Source organism: Ceratotherium simum, chromosome 22 (assembly GCF_057802395.1).
Source record: "Ceratotherium simum simum isolate JZ-2026a chromosome 22, ASM5780239v1, whole genome shotgun sequence".
Taxonomy (NCBI): domain Eukaryota; kingdom Metazoa; phylum Chordata; class Mammalia; order Perissodactyla; family Rhinocerotidae; genus Ceratotherium; species Ceratotherium simum.
In genome coordinates, this window is record NC_141921.1 from 15,508,238 (window position 1) to 15,514,345 (window position 6,108).

Consider the following 6,108-nt stretch of genomic DNA (forward strand, 5'->3'; position numbering starts at 1 on the left):
CAATCTCCTAAACACAGAAAAGGGGTCTATTTATTGGCAAAGAAGGAAATTGCAGCAATTACTCGCCCTCTTTCTCTGATCCTGGGTCTCAGGGAGGAACACTCTCACAAACTGGGCAACCTCTCCCTCTGGATTGACCAAACTGGTCTGGGTGTGATATTAGTGACCGCTCTTGTCTATGAGTTGACTGTGCTGGATCCCTGCCAAGGTTCTTATCTAAAAAAGGATGGGTTGGGGCTCAGAGTATTATCAGAATAGGAAGGATATCCCAATTCAGCAGTCCTTTCTGTTTATCACCCTATCCCCAAAGCAGTGGGTGCCCAAAGAGTGCAGTGCCTGGCACACAAAATGCTCAATACAATTTTGCTGAATAGGTGAATTCACTATATGTTATAAGCAATGCAAACGTGACATTTAAAACTAATCATAATCAGTACAATTCTTCCCAAGGTGAGATAATCTTAACACTAGTCTTGATGCTATTTTCCTTTTGTTCTTTGGTAGTTAGTAAAGACTTTTTTAAAAAATGCCAGCCTGTTTCAGGTGTGCAAGCAAACACCAAGGAAAAGAGTTTTGGCCCAGATGGAGCCATGGTTAAAGGGGGAGAGCACAGGTCCATGGGTCAGCACCAGAAGGACAGTTGGGGACACTTGGTCACTCCATCTACTACGACTAAAATCTTGGCAATTCTGGGTTTAATAAATGAACCGTTCTGTGATTCCCTGCACTAAGTTAGGTATCTCTGTTAGGCATTCACAAAGCAGCCTACGCTTCTTCAGGGCACCTACCATAGTTTATAATGAAGAATTTGTGTTCTGTTGAATGTCTGCTTCCCCTACAATCTAGAAGCTCCAGGGAAGTAGACGCTGTGAGCATCTATTGTTCTTTGCTGTATCCCTAGCAACTAGCACAGTGCCAAGACACACAAGGTGTTCAAATAATATTTGTTGAATGAATGTACGAGTGAGGGAAATTGCTCTCATAAGCTATAATGATTCTCTTCTCTGTTTCAAGGTATATTCTTTTTTTTTTTTGGTGAGGAAGATCAGCCCTGAGCTAACATCCATGCCAATCCTCCTTTTTGCTGAGGAAGACTGGCCCTGGGCTAACATCTGTGCCCATCTTCCTCGACTTTATATGGGACGCCGCCACAGCATTGCCTGACGAGCGGCGCATCGGTGCGCGCCCAGGATCCAAACCCAGGTCTGCAGCAGCAGAGCGAGCGCACTTAGCTGCTACGCCACAGGGCTGGCCCCTCAAGGTATATTCTAAATTTCTTACCAGTGATTCCTAATTTTTCTATTTTTTTTTGTTCAAGAGTCCCCATCCTTCCTCATCCACTTTATGGAAAAACTAGCTTATTCTATAGTTTGGATTTTTCCTTTGCCTCCATGCAAGTTTTTACCAGATTTTCACCAGTATGTTCTTTCCTGGTATTATCTGCTTGTTCACTGTTCCTGGAATCTGTGGAGGGGGTTCTGGTATGAGTTCTAACAGATTTGTTTTAGAAGGAAGAATGGTGTTACGGAAAGAAAGTGTGATTTGACAGCTGAGACTCTGAGCTGAGCTTCAGCTTCCTCCTCTATCAAATACCCCACCTACCCCAATGACATGTGAAAGCACCTTGTAAAGTCAGCAGCGCTGTATAAATGCACATATTAGTAATAACAAGGTGTTGCTTCTTTGAGTCTGGAAGAAGTCCCGCACAGCCATTCACTTCAACTTTTTGTGCTCATCCTCATTTAGTTGCCATAGTTGGAAATTTCCTCATAGTGAGCCAGGATTTGTCTTCTTGATATTATTATCTTGACTCATTCTTGAAATCCGTTCTCTTGAAAATATCTAACCCACTTTTAGTTTTACCTCCTAAGGTCACACAGGGAAAGTCTGACCCACTGCCAAAGGAGAATCTATCAAACTTCTGATGACAGCCAAGTCTTTGCTTCTCCCTAATAAATACCCAGGTACCTTAAATGTCTCAAACGGCGTGGTTTCAAGTTTCCTCACTATTTTATAGCTTAGATCATATGCCTATGAATGAACTATAGCTGGTCTACTTTTCAACTTAAAATGCATGGGACAGAATGGAACCCAATACCCGGGTGAGGTCACAGACTCAGGGTCTCCTAGGTTCTATCTACTTTTTTGAAAGCTTTACCATACTGTTGACTCAGGAAACCTCCCTGACTTTCTTGCTTGTGCTGCTGTTAAGACACAGCCCCCATTCTATCCTCATGCAGTTTTTGGACACACACAATTACACTGGATAAATTCAGTCTATTATTCTATTGGGAAGCTTAGAGTGCTGTTCTGTCTTCTAGCAAACCTCTTTCCAGCTTAATTTCCCTGCTAATTTGATCAGGATGCCATCAAGCCCTCATCCAAGTCCAAACAGGACAAAGGCAAGGTGAGCATGCATTCACTCATCAGTCAACAAATTTATGGACAGCCTGCTACATGGCAGCACTGGGCTAGGTCCTAAGGATACAAAGGAAGGCAAGAATTGGCATTTTCTGCTCTCACAAAATTTACTCTAATGGAGAAAAAAACATTAATCAAATAATCACTAATTATTATATTATTACAAACTGAGTAGGTGTACTAAAAGATCAGAGTATGGTTCTATGATAGCATGTAACTTGACTCAGGCTAGGGTCTTAGGAGAAAGTGACACTGAAGCTTGAGCAGGGAAAGGCGGATAAACCAGATGGAGGGTATAGCCGAGCATTGTGCTATTAGAAAACTTTCTTCAGGTTATTAGTTAGTAGGCTGCTTAATTCCACTACTGTACAGCTTCCATTTCTCCACCTTGTCTCAAAGGTTATTTTGTATGATAGACTGACTGTCCAAGGCCAAACTAAAGTCTAGTTCATCAATCAGTTCTTATAGAATCCACTTTCTTGAAGCCAGGAGCATTTGCCTAACTCGAGCTTTCTCGCAACATCCCCTTATACACGATCCTTCCAAGTCAACAACTACATTTTCAAAACACCATCTCTAAGTTTTCTTCACATTCAAGATGTAATTTATCAGAATCAGACGACTTAAGAATTAATTTAAACAGCTAGAATGGTATTTTTCAAAGTGTGACCCCAGGACCAACTACATCGGAATTACCTAAGGTGCTTATTAAAATGCAGATTCCTCGGCACCATCCCAGACCAATTAGAGTTGATGGGGCTTAGGAATCTACATTTAACAAGCTCCCCAAGTGATTCTTCTACTTTAATGTTTGAGAATTCCCGAATTAGTTGTGTTCTCACAGCATCCACACACATGAAGCTTCAATTCTCCCACATTTAATCCCCGAGTCTGAGGTGCATTGGAGTAGTCTGGCAAAGAGAAAGCAGGGTTTTGGAGTCACAGACTTGGATTCAAATCTGCTTCTACTACTTGCTATCTAGGTGAGCTTGGACAAGTTACTTAATTCTTCCAGGCCTCAGTTTCTTCATTGATATCATGTGGATAAGAATATCTACTTCATAAGGATGTGGTTGCAATTAAACAAGGGAGTCAGAACTATGAGAGAAAAACCCTATCATTCTTGGGAACATTTATTGAGGCCTACATACCATTTATAACAACATGAATAAAACATCATCAGGCACTGTGCTGCATACCATGTATACCAGGATGAAGGAAATCGCCCATCTCATTAATTTGTTGTTTTTTGCACCTGTCCCTTTATGGTTAAGGTACAAATTATTTTTGAGCCTTTTTCAACCCTTGTGCTGAGTCCCATGAAATAACGTAGATTTTTCTTCCCCCTTGAATTGTCTGAAGATTCCTTACCTCTGTACTTATGCCAAAGTCCTGAACCTCTAGCATGGGCTCAACCAGAATCTTCTTCTCCAGCCTCATCTCTCACCCAACTCCCCCTGAGTTAGAGCGCCTAGGATCAAATGCTGGTTCTGCTGCTTATCAGTATAAGGCCTTGGTGAAGTTACTTAAACTCTCTGTGCCTTCGCTTCCTCCTCTGTGAAACAGGGATAAACAGCGCCTACTTCGTGAGGATTTTACGAGTATTAGACGATATCTAGTAAGTACTGTGTTAGCTATTCTCATGTCACACAGCACCCACACAATCAGCTGCTTCCTCTCGGTTCTCTGAAGGCTCTAAGCTCCTTCTCACCTCAGGATTTTCACTATTGCCTTTGCCTGTAATGTGCTCTGCCTCTTCTCATTCTTCAGGCTTAAATGTCATTCCTCTGAGGCGGCTTCCTGATCCCCCTCACCCAACCACTTCTTAACGAAATAGGTTAAGAACCCCTGTTAAACACTCACTCACTCTGTATTTTTCCTTTGCAGCACTTATTATCATAATTCAATGTTTACTCCATTAAAATAGGGAACATGTCTGTCTTACACTGCTCTGTATCCACCCTGATACTTAGCACAATTCCAAGTCCATAGTAGCACTCATAAAATATGTTAAGTATTTGATGAATGAATGATTTCTTAAATCTGACTATGCTCTATCTCTCTCTCGGGATTGTAAAAAACCTCTAAAAATCAGTCACTTTTTGCCCAGGGGCAGAACTCTTCACTCCCTTTACCTTCTGAGATAAAATTTTCAGAAATGCAAATCAAGAACTTAACAAATGTTTAATTTTTGGCTGAATACTCCCAGGAGTATGTGTCTTGACTCCAAGCTACTTTAGATCCGCACTGTTCAATACGGTAGCTGCTACCATATGGGGCTACTGACCACTTGAAATGTTGCTAGTCCAAACGAGATGTGTTGTAAGTGTAAAACACACACTGGATTTTAAAGACTTGGTACCAAAAAAGAATGTTAAATACCACATAATTTTTTATATTTATTACATGTTGAAATGATAACATTTTGGAAATACATAAAATACATTAAAATTAATTTCATGTTTCTTTTTACCTTTTTTAAATGTGGCTACCAGAAAATTTATTTTTACAGCTTGCATTAGATTCCTATTGGAAATTTAGACTATCTGCCTAAAAGGTATGTTGTATTTCCCCACAACATCCCTCCGTTTCCTCTCATTTTAATTCATAACGAAACATACTCCAAATTCTTTCACGGAGTTCTCAATGTTGATATTTCTGATGCATGAGCTATTTCACTACCCTGTGAACAAGTCTGATTCCTTTAAAGATTTTTTTTATTTATTTATTTATTTTTCCCCCAAAGCCCCAGTACATAGTTGTCTGTCATAGCTGCACATCCTTCTAGTTGCTGTATGTGGGATGCGGCCTCAGCATGGCTGGAGGAGTGGTGCCTCGGTGCGCACCCGGGATCCGAACCCGGGCCGCCGGCAGTGGAGCGCACACACTTAACCGCTAAGCCACAGGGCCGGCCCTGATTCCTTTAAATACGGCAGTTTCCTACAGCCATATTCAATCCCGGGTCTCATCACACCAAATCCTAATGGACTGGAGATTTACCATCCTGTGGCTAGTTTTTTATTTATACTATAAACATTATGGTTAAGAATACAAGATCTGGAGCAGACCACCTGTTTTGGAGTCCTAGCTCTACTACTTATTAGCTGTGTAACTTGTTACTCTTAACATGTTTTTTTTTGTGAGGAAGATCAGCCCTGAGCTAACATCCGATGCCAATCCTCCTTTTTTTCGCTGAGGAAGGTTGGCCCTGAGCTAACATCCGCGCCTATCTTCCTCTACTTTACGTGGGACGCCGCTACAGCATGGCTTGACAAGCAGTGCACCCGTGGTGCTGGGGATCTGAACCTGTGAGAACCCCGGGACACCGAAGCGGGGCACGTGCACTCAACTGCTTGCGCCACTGGGCCGGCCCCAAGTTACTCTTAACATCTCTGTGCCTCCGTTTCCTCAACTGAAAAATGAGGATGATAATAGTGTCTACTTCATAGGGTTGAGAGCATTAGTTGATATTGGTAAAGTGCTTAGAAGGTGCCTGGCATGTGATAGCGTTAAGTAACGACTACTATTTGTGTCGTTATACACATCCTCATCCTTCCCATCTACTTAAATCTTCTTTTATAACACTGGGCACCTTTCCTAGTGAGTCGTTCTTTCCAAATCTAAGATTTTATGCTCGGATCTTCTAACTCCAAAACTCGGCTACTCTCCAACTGAGTAGCACTTGGG

At 41.7% G+C, this 6,108-nt stretch overlaps 1 protein-coding gene across 6 annotated transcripts in view; it reads right to left on the minus strand.

Annotated features, from left to right (window-relative positions):
* Nucleotides 1-6,108, minus strand: part of SZT2 (SZT2 subunit of KICSTOR complex) — a 56,490-nt gene that overhangs the window by 45,377 nt on the left and 5,005 nt on the right. The window lies entirely within an intron of this gene.